General features: G+C 41.8%; 1 protein-coding gene across 11 annotated transcripts in view; it reads right to left on the bottom strand.

Annotated features, from left to right (window-relative positions):
- Positions 1–14,925, bottom strand: part of LOC114469240 (membrane-associated phosphatidylinositol transfer protein 2-like) — a 108,691-nt gene extending 93,766 nt beyond the window's left edge. For 8 of the 11 annotated variants that reach the window (XR_003674741.1, XM_028456529.1, XM_028456536.1 and 5 more), the window contains exon 1: positions 14,335–14,924. The gene's annotated coding sequence lies outside the window, so the exon portion shown is untranslated. Of the gene's footprint in view, positions 1–14,334 lie in introns of all 11 variants that reach the window. The other 3 variants (XM_028456538.1, XM_028456539.1, XM_028456531.1) reach the window with 2 other exon arrangements.
- Between the last annotated feature and the right edge of the window lie 161 nt (positions 14,926–15,086).

Here is a 15,086-nt window from a genome sequence, read left to right as displayed (position 1 = left end):
TGAATTTATTAGAAATTGGCCACAAAATGTAGAAAATTTAAAGTGGAGATTCTGTTGGGACTGATATCCGTCACTTATTGCTTGGATATTGTCAGTTTCTTACATATTTTGTATTTTATGTATCTGTAGAAGTGTAAACTAGGGCACAATAATGTGAAAATGACTCGTTTTCCAGCATAAAATCTGTGTCCCACTTGAGTATTTGTCTCCTTTACTAAAATGAGTTTGACACCCCTGAAACAGAGGGATGGGTGCTTGAGTTTAAGAAATAATATTGGAATACACAGCAAAAAAGTAGGTTTGCAAACTTAAAAGTAAAATGTGCTATGCATGAGGGTGAGTTTTAGGGGTTTATTTAAAGCAACAAACAAATATTTCTAAAACCTCAGACGTCTCCATAGAGACAATCACGTTATTTGCATATTCCAACCAGCCCTGCCCCAGTGCCACATTCAGTACATGTGGGTGTGTCTGCTGGAGGTGGGAGATCCAACATTGAAAAACTGGTTAAGTGAAGATTATCTCGAGCTCCTCGAGCTCTAACACTCACAACAACAGCAAAAAGTTCAGAAAATCATAGAGGTCATGTGGAGAGGAAGGAAGCAGTGGATTGTGGGCCATGAGTGATGCTGTTATCAATGGCCTTCATTTGAAGCACTCTGCCTTGTCAGAGCAACACTTCAGCAACTGCAGCTCAGACAGAAACATCAGCTCCAGCAATGAGTAGCTCTTCTTCAAGTCATCAGTGAGAAACCTGTTAGTCACCAACATTTCACCCCAAAGCACGTTCAATAACATGTTAACGGTGTTTATAAAACTACATCCTGAAAGAAATGACTTACATCTGCCTGATATTTAGGGCCCGAGCACTTTTTTTATTTTCATTATTATTATTGTTACAAAAAAGTGATTGCATTTTTGAAGGCCTAAACACGTTCAAAAACTCAAAAAAAATTGAAAGCATATTAGGTCTGGCGAAAAATGTGATATTTTGGTGGAATTGCAAATGAGTCAATAGCACCCCCTTGAAAATTGTACTTGCTTCCAGCTGGGACTGATGACAACTGTGGAACTTCTATGAAATTAGGCAGAATTCTGACATCATCACTGTAGAGGTGATTAGTGTTAATTTTGACAAGAAAATTTAATTTACTTTTATGGCACGTTCACACCAAACAGCGTCATGTTTACATAGACAATATATGGTGGACGTGCTTCTAGGGAGCGTCGGAGGTCCCGCTGTGCCGCATTTTGAAGCTTTACGCGCAGCAAACGCTGCGCATTTTGAGATTTCAAGCTTTTGACGTGCGACGCTGGAGTTGGGATTGTTAAACTTTTGGGACATAACGCGGCGTGTCGACCAAACAGGAGCTTTTCCCAACCGTGACTAATTCAGAATAATGAAAAAAAAAAACACTAACCGGCGACAGACGGACAGGTGCTCTTCTGCTGAAATAGAGCACCTGTAGTTGGGGTCCTGGTAGGAGATGCGAGCACCGATGCGGGTCAGCAGGCCTTCAAACTGGGCACGGGAGAGACAGAAGTCGCGCTTAAAGCGACTCTCGTCCAAGTGAATCAAGAAACGGCGCCAAGGCGCAAATAAAGCCAAGCCACTCTCTCGATAATGTAGAGCTGATGAATGGGGGTCAGAGGCGGTGTGTTCAGCAAGGAACTCCAAACTTTATTCTCTATTCACCACACTTCTCTATAGCCCTCTAACATCACAGTGCACTCACTGAGTCACACCAAAATACATCCAGCCGGAAACGAGAGTTACGTATGTAACTACGGTTCTATGAATCCTGGATGACCGCCAGAGGCGGTGCTTAAAGCACTGGATGTTCCATCTCGCGCAGGTCGAGTAATTATATCAACAAAGTCACCTGTGACCCCTGGATGACCCGGAGAGTCTATATCTACCGGTGTCATCAGGTGATCTGTTTCTGTCAAAATCTTCTCGCGAGGTCACAAGGATCCTGAGTGACAGGATGCTCTGGCGGTCATCCAGGATTCATAGAACCGTAGTTACATACGTAACTCTCGTTCTATTTCATCATTACTGACCGCCAGAGGCGGTGCTTAAAGCACTGGATGACTTATACCGGAAAGGTCACGAAAGAATCCTCACCTACTCAAGGCCTGAAGCTGTGGACAGCATGGCCATTGCCATAGGCTGGACACCAGCAACGTTCACCTTGTAGAAACGTCCAAAGGTGCATGATGAGGACCAGGTAGCTGCAACACAGATGTCCTGCAGGGGAATGCCCCTCAAGGCGGCCCACGATGCGGCCATGCCTCTAGTAGAGGCACCGGGATGTTCAGTACACTATAGGCATACTGAATGACCTCCACTACCCAGTGAGAGAGTCTCTGTTTAGAAAGTGCGGTTCCCTTTCTACAGCCTCCAAGGCAGACGAAAAGGCAGTCTGTCGTTCGTAGGCTAGCTGTCGCCTCCATGTAAGCCTTAAGCGCCCACACGGGGCACAACAGTGTTGACGGCTCGCCATTCCCCCCAGAGGAGCCCGGAGGACTGAAGGCAGCCAACTCGATAGGCTGGTTCACATGATGAGGGGGCAGCCGCTTGGGCAAAAACGAAGGATTTGGCCTGAGACTCACCCCAGAGCCATCAGCCTTCCAGCGGAGACATGCCTGGCTCAATGACAGCGCATGCAGCTCCCCCACACGTTTCTCCGTTGCCACAGCAAGAAGAAAGGCCGTCTTGAGAGACAGCCACTTCAAATCAGTGTGTCCCAGTGGCTCAAAGGGCAGCTGGGAAAGGGACTGAAGGACAACTTGCAAGTCCCATGATGGCGACCCATAGACCCGACGTGGTCTGAGTCTCTGAGTCCCTTTCAAAAACTGCTTGACCAGATAATGTGATCCCACTGTCTGGCCATCCACCTTTGTATGATTGGCCGAGATAGCAGCCACATACACCCTGAGGGTGGAAGTAGTCCTGTTTTTGTCAAAAACTGACTGCAGGAAACGCAGTATTGCCACCACTGAACATGCTCCCGGCACCTCGTTGTGAGTGTGACACCACTCCACAAACAGCCTCCACCTGTTAGCGTAAAGCGCCCTGGTGGATGGTGCTTGACAGTTCAAAATTGTGTGGGCAACCGCCCTATCGCAGGACGCCAAAAGTGGGTCCACGACTATAGGGGCCACAAGAACAGCCTCAGACGCCCCGGACTCGGGTGCCATATGCGGCCGTTGACCTGAGACAGGAGGTCTTTCCTCTCCGGAAGACGCCACGGTGTCCCCCGCAGCAGTTTGAGCAACAGCGGGAACCATGGTCTTCCTGGCCAGCATGGGGCAACCAGAAGCAGGCGGAGACCACCTTTCTGGGCCCTGTGAAGCGTTGCTGGTATGAGGGGGAGTGGAGGAAATGCATAAAGTAGGCCGTCTGGCCAGGTATGCACCAGGGCGTCTCACCCTAGGGGGATCTCTGAGCACAGTGCGTTTGATCCCGCTGAATGTAGGGGGCCGGCGTCAGAACTGTAATGTGTAACCTCTGGATAGCGTGGACACCACCCAAGGGTCTGTGGTCTGCTCTTCCCAGCAGCGGAGCTGCTCTTGGGAAAAGAGTCTGACGACCGGCTCCTGAGGTTCAGGTTCCGCCCCCTTGCCCCTTGGGGCTCTGGGGGGGCGGCGACTTGGTGCAGAACCCCTTGGCCCCTGAGCAGATGGACGTGTGGCTGCACGGCGTTGCCGATTTCCTGGCACTGTGATGTGCAGGCCCCTGGGCTGCCCAGACGGACGAGCAGTCGGCCGTAGGTACGAGCGATCTGCACCCATACCTGCCAAATGTCCCTGCCTAGGAGGGGCAGGGGGAGCCTGGGGCAAACTGGCAAACTGCTGCCTTGCTTGGCCAACCTGCACGCTACGCTCCAAGGCCTGCAATGCCACTGGGCCAAAGGTCCGGCCCGGCACAACCGGAAGAGAACGCAGTGTTCTGCGACATGGCTCAGATAGAGGGGACTGTGCGAGCCAGACCTGGCGCCGAGCCAGCATTATCGTTGACATTAGCCTGCCTAGCTCCCTGGTCATAAATGTGAATGTCTGCAATGAGGCATCGCTGAGGGACTGAGCTGCAGGCTCCCCCCCGGAATCCTGCAAGGTACTCGACAAAGCCAGTACCAGGTGTGACAAAGAATTACCTAACCGTCCCATTCGGGCAGCAATGTTATAACTGCGAGTCAGAAGATCGTCAGTCAATCTGCACTGAGGCCAGGGGCAGCGTGCATCCGGTCTCACAGCCTCACCTGGGGAAACTATCAGGGCTGCAATAGCAGGCTCTACTGGAGCTAGCTGTTCCAAGCCATAGCTGCCAGCATCATGCATGGCTGCCAGAGCCCTGCCATCGGTTGTATGATGGGAGAGAACCCTCGAGTCAGGCCAGCATCTGTGGAGCTCCGCCATGTACGGGTCAGAGGAAGGCACCACAAAGGCCAAGGTGTTGGGGGCCTGGCTGAAAAAAGCATTTGCCGTTCGGGTAGGGACCGGGGCTTCATCCAACCCAAGGCGTGTCAAGGCCGTGCGCATTGCCGGCTGCACAGTGCCACTGCTGGACTCTGAACCTAGAGAAGAGGTCCTACTAGAACCCTCTGAAAATGCATGAGAAGCCTGTGAGGCAAGCTCCCCATGCCCATCCCCGTCAGCGTCACCAAACAGGGTACATGATGCTGCCGTGGACAGCGCATCCTCCTCCTGAAGGTTGGATGGACCTGCAACAGGGTTAGCCGCGAAGGCTGGCGCACCGGGCTCTGCCTGTAGGTTAAGCAAGATGGCCTTAATCTGAGCAAACTCGGTGGTGAGAGCATCCACCTTATTAGCCAGAGCATCAACCTTCCTCGTCTTCCGAGGAGGATCGCCAGACGCTGTGCCGGCACGCTTAGCAACGCCGGTGGCTCTACCTGAAGAGGGCAGGTCTATTGTGCCCTCAGCCTCAGCCAACCTGGAGAGTCGCAGTGCATGAGGCATAAAACTGCAGTTCATGCACGGATTACCGAACACCACCTCTCTTAGGTGGTCAATGCCCAGGCAAGCAGGACACTGATCGTGACCGTCCTCTGCCTGAAGGGGGGCCACGCAGGAGATACACAAATGGCAGTCCATTCTTCTCCAATTCTTCCTAATAGTAATTAATATTATTAATTTTTATTAATAATATTATATGAATAACAATTACACAAATTATTATTATATGAATAACAATTACACAAATTATTATATGAATAATAAGTACACAAATTATTATAATATGAATAACAACTATTATGAATAATAGTTATTATGATAATTATATCAATTATATACAATAATAATTAAATTAATAATAGTTATATTGATAACCGCCGAGCTGCAGCGGCTTCAATGAAGGAACTTCACTCAGGCCAGCGTGCGCACTGGCCTGGAGTGATCTAACTGTGCTCCCAGTGAATCTAACTGGAGCAACACCACAAACGCAGCGTGCACACTGCGCGGCGATGACACACTCAACACTGGCCGCCGCTTAGCAGCAACGTGCTGGGAGGTCCGCAAACGATGCTAACAGAGCAGCATACAACACAGCAGATTAACCGTAGCCATTTAATCACTGAAAAGAGACAGCGGCGTAGCCGCGGAGCTACCGAGTCTGAACCAGCACACAATCACAAGGCGAAACACCGCCGATGACATCAAAGTGTACGGTACTCACCACCTCAGGCAGCCCCTGGTAAGCTGGTCACTAAGTCCCAGCCCCACTTAAGGAAAAACAGCGAGTCGCAGCTTCTAGCGGACGAGAACACTCAAAGCGCCAACCTTACGGTTCCGAAGCTACAAGCGCCAAGCTGTGAATAGCAACAACCAACCTGCTATCGTTATCCGCAATCGCGAGAAGATAGAAGGAACAGATCACCTGATGACACTGGTAGATATAGACTCTCCGGGTCATCCAGGGGTCACAGGTGACTTTGTTGATATAATTACTCGACCTGCGCATGCGCAAGATGGAACATCCAGTGCTTTAAGCTCCGCCTCTGGCGGTCAGTAAGGATGAAATAGAACACCACCTTCTCAACACATAGTTCCTCACCACTTCACAGTCACTGGGTGAATTCTGAATGTAACTGATCATCACAAAATCATTCATAAAAACCAAAATAAATCGGAATTCAAAACATAAATTTCTAATTCTTTATAAATATCAGGGTCGACCAGATATAGACGCGTTTCGCGCATGCGTTGAAAGGATCTTCAAGGATCTAAACAGGACTGAATCATAACATAATCTAATTGCTAGAGCAGACATGGGCTTGTCTGTAAATGGCCACATTTGCTGGTTCAATAAACAGGAAGAGATTCAAATTATGATGTAGCTGGTTATGATTTACAGGCCGCATAAACAGGACTGAATCATAACACAACCGCTAGAGCGGACATGGGCTCGTCTGTGAATGGTCACATTTATAGACCTTGTAGACGCTGTTAGCTTACCAATAAACAGGAAGAGATTTGTCACCTTTATAATAAGTATTGACTAGGCCATTGGGAGTGAGGGCCAAGGCCAAGGCAGGCTGACTTGATAATACTGTATCATGTTTTTCTGCAGTCAGTGCCTTCTCCTCTCCCTTCTCTCTGTTTCAGGTGTTGTGAAGCTGATGATGGCAGTTCCTGATCTGTGGCTCATGGCTCAACTAGTCTGGGACACTCTGATGTTCTCTCTCTCTATCCTGTTATGTCGGTCCTTCTGTCCACTAACCCAACCAGTCGACGCAGATGGCTGCCACCTCTGAACCTGGTTCTAACGGAGATTTCTTCCTGTTAAGAGGGAGTTGTTTCTTCCTTGTCGCTAAATGCTTGTTCATGTGGATCTCGTTGGGTTTTTTGTTTCTTATGAATTTTATATTTTGATAAGCACATTGAGATTACTTTGTTGTATTTTGCTCTTTACAAATAAAGTTGAATTGAATTGAATCTTGTCAAAATGAATACTTACAGAACCACTTTATAAATTACCTAAGTAACACAGCCCCTATACGTTCTACTAAACCACAACAGAGAGACACTGGGCAGACATTCTCTCTGTGTTATTTATTTACGCTGACTACACAGCTCTTTCTGTGGCATGCAGTGACCTGTCACTCACTTTGTGTTAACTGAAGTATCTCTTGAACTTTTAGAGCTTCCACCTCCAGCTCATCCTCTCTCAGTATTTTGTAATTAGGCCCAAGGTGATGTGAACAAACATCTGCAGCTAAAGCAATGATGGATTAGCTTTCACCCTTGACTCAGCGCCGACTCATGACTTGCACAGGCCCTGCAAAGTCAAGTTCAAGTGAAAACACTTCTATGCATCCGTCTATGGTACCCCCACATCCCACAATGCAATGCACCAAACTTTTTCAAAATGTCGAAGTGTTTACAGTGGAGATCAGAACAAACTTTCAAGCGACAATTTTAACCCTTTATATGATTTTTAGAAGAAAATATGTTCTTTCATTGATCAATGAGGTCTACACTATCTTCATCTAATAACAATAAATAGTGTTTCCAGCAGCTTTAACAAAGCAAATGACAATGTAGCTGATGAAGCCCTTCCACATGCTTCCTCCACTGAACTATTACTCGCCATACGATAACGCACATACGCACACAGGTGACAAGTAAAAAAAAGTACAAATTCTTTGTTACTGTACTTACCATATTTTTCGGACTATAAGGCGCACTTAAAATCCTTTAATTTTCTCAAAAATTGACAGTGCGCCTTATAATCAGGTGCGCCTTATGTATGAAATTAACTACTGCGCTTCAACATACTGAACTGAAAAAATGAGTGTATTGTTCTGTATTTTATGTGTTAAACCTGAACAATGTTGAGAGTTATTGTTAATGAGTTGAATAAAGTTTGACTCATCTGACTATTTTATTTTGCTTAATGCGTCTTAATAATAATAATATTAATAATAACAAACCGGTGCGCCTTATAGTCCGGTGCGCCTTATGTATTAAAATAGACCCAGTTAGGTCCATTCATTGATAGTGCGCCTTAAAATCCGGTGCACCTTATAGTCCGAAAAATACGGTAAGTCATTTTTTTTCTGGTATTTGTACTTTACTTGGGTTTTTTTTTTTTTGGGGCGACTTTTTACTTTTACTCCTTACTTGTTTTAAACAAATATCTGTTCTTTTTACTCCTTGCATTTAAAAAAAATGAGCTTGTTACTTTTAAAACCTTCTAAAATCACGCCACGCCGTAAAAAGAAACAAAATTTTGGTAGATTTGTAAAGCGGGACCCTGAGTTTTATGGTTAAGTTTTTTTAAAAATGTTAAACTCAAAGCTGCTCTAAGTTTAATTGTGCATTTGCGCTTTTTTTTTTCTTAAAGCATTTTATTTACAAATTGTATATATAATGAGTGCTAAATTCTCCAGGTGTTCAAAGGTAACAGATTGAACTTGTTTCCATGTACCAGTGTTCTACAACTTCTTAAATTAAAAGATATGGAATTTGCTTTATCATATTTGGTAAAAAAAACACCAAAAAAAACTGTTTTTATGTTTACCCTTTGTTAAATTATTATTTTTAGTTTATTTTTATTTTGTTTGTATGTTATAAATTGCAAATCAAAACATTAGTTAATAAAACTAAATGTTTTTATTAAAATACTTTTAAACAATCAATATGTGTACAGTTTACAGTGCAAAATTAAGCTTTAGATAATTATTATAATAAAAAAATGACTAAAAAAATTTACCCAAAAATGTAAAATGTACCAAAGGCTAACTGAATAAATACACTATTACAGAGTGCAGACTAGCCTGTATTATACATGTATATGTTGCTGACGATCAGGTTAATTTAATCACGGTAACCAAAATCGTGATCTTGATTAAAATTTGATTAATTGTGCAGACCTACTTTGACCTGGGCAATATGTTGAGATTCAGGTTATATTGAGTTTTCTATTTTGTCGATACAGAAAATTACAAAATCGCCTATATTGATATTTTTTTTTTATTTTACAGCTTATTTTGTATTAAAACGCTCACTTTTAGGTGTCACTGCTTTTGCTTCTTCTGAGAACAGCGTGTAAAGCTCAGTTAGATGGATTACTGAGTGCATCCTAACCCAGACCTACCACTAAACAAGTCACACTACAGAACTCACTCACACATGCTGTCCCTTAGAGGAGAAAAGCCAAAAGTTGCACATGTGTTTTTTTAATAAATGTGCCTGTGTGGCATTTTTCATCAGCAAATTGAACCTAGAATTGTCTTTCTGGTTAGACTGTATTGAGCTAAAAATATTGAGATTTATATTGTATTTTGCTCCATATCGTCCGGCCCAAGCATGACTGCCCTGCGCTTCTAAGAAAAGCCTGAAGGTGCTTGAAACTGTAGCCTGATATCAGATATGTTTACAGACAGTCGATTAAAACAGAGACAGGGTGTGATGACAATATTAGACATTAATAGAGCTCCTCAATGTGTGTGGCATGGCATAAACCAGGCAGTAAAAATGTATATAAACATCACATGAGAAAGGAAGTAAAGTTAGTGTAAACATGATTGATGAGCAGGTTAGAAAAAAAAAAAAAAAAAAACTTATCAGATGATGTAAATACTCGATGTGAGGAATGGAGGCATCTCTGGAGACTAGGGCTGGGCAATGTGGACAAAATAATAATTTTCTTTCAAAAATGATGATAAACAATATAAACCTTTACATTTTTAACTCAATGACTAAAGTTTGACCAGAAAGACAATTCTAGGTTAAATTTACTGATGCAAAATACCACACAGACACATTTATGAATATACGACATAAATCTCAATAACTTTAATTCAAACAACATCCCCCGCCAAAAAAAAATGGAACAAGGGCAATAACTCTCAAAAAAATAATTACGCGCATCTCATTTTTGAACTCCATTAAGGTATTGATACCCTGAAGCCACACACCAAGTTTAGTTATCTATCTTAAACAGTTTCTGAGAAAAGTTTCCACTTAACTTGGAAGGCCGGACGAAGCTCAAACCTTTATCCCCCTTGGCTTCCACACTTTGTGGCAGGGAGTTGAATTTGCTGATGCAAAATGCCACATACGGTAAAACAACATCGGTGCTTTGAAAAAAAAACTTGTGCGTGTATCACAAACAGCGAAAAATACACATTACAACAAAAACACAGATTAACAGATAAATACACAAAAGAACAACACAAATACTTAATAGGACAACAAAATACACAAAAGGAGAAATAAATGCACATTTGGGACAACAAAAGTACATAAAAGAACAAAAATACACAAAAAAAATGTAGAAAGAAAGACACAACAGGTGAAAAAACAACACAATGGGACAACAAAAATCCAAGAACAACATACGTACCAAAAAATAAACAAAACAACTGAGAGAGAGACATACAAAAATTCCCGAAAAATACACAAAAGAACAACAACAGTACAGAGGACAACAAAATACACAAAATGAGAAGAAAAAAAAATGCATAATGGGACAACAAAAATACATTAAAAAAACAACAACAAAAAACTTTCAACAACGTACAAATAAACAGAAAAATACACAAAAGGACAACAAAAAAAGGATACAAAAAGATCATTAAAGAACAAAAATAAACAAAATGACAGCAAAAGACACAAAAGGAGTAAAAATACACAATGGGACAACAAACATCAAAGAACAACATACAGTGCATACCAAAAAATACAGAAACAAAAAACAAAAACAGTACAAAGGACAAAAAAAATACACAAAAGGAGGAAAAAAAACACATAATGGGACTGGGACATTTATTAACAAACAGCTGCACAATATGTGACACTTTTGGCTTTTTCTCCAATTTGGGACAGCACGTGTGAGTGAGTTCTGTAGTGTGGTTTATATAGGGGAAGGTCTGGGTTAGGACACACTCAGTGATCCATCTAACTGAGCTTTACATGCTGTTCTGAGAAGAAGCAAAAGCAACGACACCTAAAAGCAAGTATTTTAATACAAAATAAGCTATAAAATAAAAATATATCGATATAGGCAATACTGTATTTTTCCATATCGCCAAAATACAAAATCTCAATATGTCTTGAATCTTGATATATTGGCTTCATCACAGGGTGGTGAAGTATGTAATGCACATGTACTAATTTCCTGTGTTCATGTTGATGAAATGCTGGATTTATTTTCTTTTCTTTACAGCAACACACCTAAAGCTAAATACATGACACTCACACTTGAGTATGACTGCACTGTGCTGCTTCTGCTTTGAAACTGTAGCCTGAAAGATATTTTCACAGTCTATTAAAACAGAGACAGGGTGCGACGAAGACAACATTAGACATTAAAAATAGAGCCCCCGATCACGATCCCAAACCTTTTGGGATCATGACCTTATTTTGGTATCGAGAGTTTCTGGTGACCCCAAAGACATTTTTTTCTAAAATGAAATACAGTTCTTGTAACATTGTGCTTTAATTTGAAAAAAATCAGTCAGTCATTTTTTTTTATTAATTACTAGACATTTCAGGTGACCCCATTTAAACTCCAGGTGACCCCATAGGTGGTCCCAACCCTAAGGTTGAAAAACCCTGAAATAGGTAGTAAAAATGTATATAAATGTCACATTAGAAGGGAAATAAAGTTAGTGTAAACATGATTGATGGGCAGGTAAAAAAAAACTTATCAAATGATATTAATATTAAGAGTGTAAGAAAAAAATCGTTTCGGCAATATATCGCGATATTTCACCACGCAATTATCGGATCAATCCAAAAAAATTTCCAAATCAATTTTTTTAATGGTGTTGGGGAAAAAAAAAAAAGAAAACACATCAGACCTTGTTTAACTACCTCACTCCTCAACGCATTTTAGATTAGAAGTTGGTTGGACTTTATTTTCATAAAACATACTGGGCTGTTGTACAAATAATTTAAGAACTTAACAGAATCAGAATCTGTAATAGAAGCAAAAGTTAAAACATTTTAGAAAAATGTAATTTCACAGTTTGATAAACATACTACTTGTTTTTCATATTTGTACTTGAATTTAGGGCTGTCCCGATCCGATATTGATATCATATATCGGTCCGATATCAGCTAGAAAACTAAAAAATTTCTAAAATCTCCGAGATATATCATATTTATTTAATTGTAGAATACCGTAGATATTATGTTGAAGGTTAAAATGTATGTAACCAACTGGTTAATAACAAATGGGTCAGTTTTTCTCATACCTACTGTTGCTGACTATTGTTCTCTGTTTGAGTAACATCACTTAATCAAGCCTTTTCTAACATTCCACACTACAAAATAAGTAATAAAAGTATGTATATTTGAGCTGATATCGTATTGGATCAATATCGGTATCGGCCAGTGAAATTTGTAATTATTGATATTGTGATGCATATTGTATTGTTTAGTATCGGGCAGAGGTGAAAGTAATGGATTACAAGTATTTACGTTGATATTTGAGTTGCTTTTATTGGTATCATTTTGATCATTTTAAAACCAGAAAATTATAATTTTCTCAGTAATGGTCAGGTGTAGAAATATAACAAATTACTTCTTTTAAAACGTACTTAAGTACAAGTAAAATTACTGATTTAGAAATGTACTCAAAAAGCAAAACTACAAAAAATGAAATGACCAGACAACAATCAAAATGCGTCACATCATAGCCGACCAATCAGATTAAGCGTAACGCATTATTTTCTCAGTTTTAGAGTTCATAAATGTAACTATACTTAGAGCCTGAGAATTTTATTTTGAATTGAATTAAATTGTGGTATTTTATTTTGAGAAGAATGATACATTTTGACAAACCTTATATTTTATACAGAGGCCTTTGAGGAAAATAAAATAAGTTGCAATTGAGCAAGATTTGGTCTTTTCCTTTTTAAGTTTTTACATTAGATGTTTACTGTATGCAAGGGAACAGTGGCAAAAGATTTATTACCAAACATAAACGTGGGGGATGAAAGTAGCTAGTAACTTTTACTTTGAGTACTATTTAGTTGAGCTACTTTTTTACTTGTAAGTAAGTACATTTTATTTATGAAGTGCTTTTCACAGATACAGTAAATATCACAAAGTGCTGAACAAACATTTCACTTACATCCTGTTCAAAGAAACGTGAGACAATCACATAAAACATGGGAGGACAAGAACGTGGGGGAACTGTACTTGAGTATTTTATGTATCACTTAAGCCCTATTCGCACGGGATTAGTTTTACCTTGGGACCACATGCTATTTGTCATAATTTCGGAGAATGTCTGTGATGCTAATCCCGTGCAAATCGGCCACATCAGTAATTTGTAAAGTAAAAATTCCAACGCAAATTACCTACTATATTTTGTTGAACTCCGAGGTCCTCAAATAATACTAATCCAATGCAAATAGGCATCTCTGTAATTTGGACAAAAATGGGCGGGAACTGATGCATGATTACGCGTTGTTTTGTTTCCGGTGTCTGTGTTTACCTCGTACTGAGATCGATTATGAGCTTATATGTGCGCATGCAACCTGAACCCTAACATAACTTAAACAAACAGAAATAAACAAAACTGAATTATTATTATTATTTAGCAAAAATTATTTTTCCGATAGTGTGCGTAAATACTGTATGCTCATAATCGATCTCAGTACAAGGTAAACACAGACCGTGACACCGGGACGCATGTTTATTTACCACCAAAACTTTATCAACCCACAAAAAAAAGAAGGCTGAAGAAAAGGAGCACTAAGAGAAGCAAATGGTGGATCACTTTATGCTTTGCGCTGTGCGGGAAGAATGTTTTCTTTTCTGTTTTTCTTTTCTATTTAATACAGCTGGCTAGCGCTAGCAGTAACACATCACCGAGCTGTGGTCAAAAGCCTGCAAAGTTGTATTAACATCAACTCACACAGTTTCACGTTTTCAGATGTCCGTAAATTTCAGCAAAAAAAAATAAAAAATCTCAGGCTTAGGTTATCCCGTGCGAATGCGCCACATAAAACGCAGACATTGGGGGGTCATTTATTTATTACATGTGGTCCCTCGGTGTGAATAGGGCTTTATTTATATTTGTACTTAAGCACAATTTTAATCAAGTAACAGTACTTCTACTTCAGTACGATATATCAGTACTCTTTACACCTCTGGTATCTGGTATCGTAACATGCAAATCGTGAATCGTATCCAGGTTCATGTCAATGCACAGCCCTATTAAATGCTCAATGTGAGGAAGCATATCTGTAGAGATGATCACAGTTGAACTGGAGTAAACCTAGCACCGTCAGTTACCTAGCAACATGCACGGTAAGGACAAACTGATGGCTCGCAGCACTCATCACATACCTGGAGCACAGTGGTGCACCTCGGGGGGTCCTCGGAGTACCACCGCCGCGGGTTGGCCGGGTGTCCGCGGCCACTGGAGGAGGAGAAGCTGCTGCTCACACCCTGACACCAAACCGCATTATTAAAAGTCAGCGGTGGGTTTCCTCTGTAGTGTCCGACTGTCAGGCAGCGGCGGCGGGTGTGTAAAGGCGTGTAAAGATGACACGCAGAGTAGGAACATCATCGGTGCCGGAGATGCGCCACATCAGCCTCTGTGGCCGTTCCTCTCCGTGTTGACATGTAAACACATCGCAGCTCCGGTTCCCGCCGACAGACAAGGCCAAAGTGGCAACGACAGCGCTAAAATGTCCTTGAATGTAAAGCTAACAGTGGTATGAGCAGAGGCTGGGCTCGTCCGGTGTGAGTGTGAGTAAAATGTTCAGCCTCCTCCTCCGCCTCCTCCTCTCACAGCCACAGTGACCGGAACCAGCAGTAAAACCAGATGAAGAACAGCCGTAAGTTGTCACCGCTCAATAGTCTGAACCGCCACAGGACTTCACTGTTCTCTACTAGTGCACCGACACAAACACACAGAAGTTACCTGGTGATGTGGCTCCCTGTTCCGGTATGCCTTCAAAATAAGAGCTCGACTCTCCCAAGTCTGGCGCGAGAAATTCTTTATCCATTTTATCCGGACTTGCTTGCTCCTTTTCTATGGAGGTAGATTTGTCTTTTGTGAATCAATCAAACAAAAAACACAACACTTTAAACCC

The sequence above is a fragment of the Gouania willdenowi genome, chromosome 9 (assembly GCF_900634775.1).
Source record: "Gouania willdenowi chromosome 9, fGouWil2.1, whole genome shotgun sequence".
Taxonomy (NCBI): Eukaryota; Metazoa; Chordata; class Actinopteri; order Blenniiformes; family Gobiesocidae; genus Gouania; species Gouania willdenowi.
Note: the sequence above shows the minus strand (reverse complement) of the source record. Positions and strands in the feature narration are given on the sequence as shown.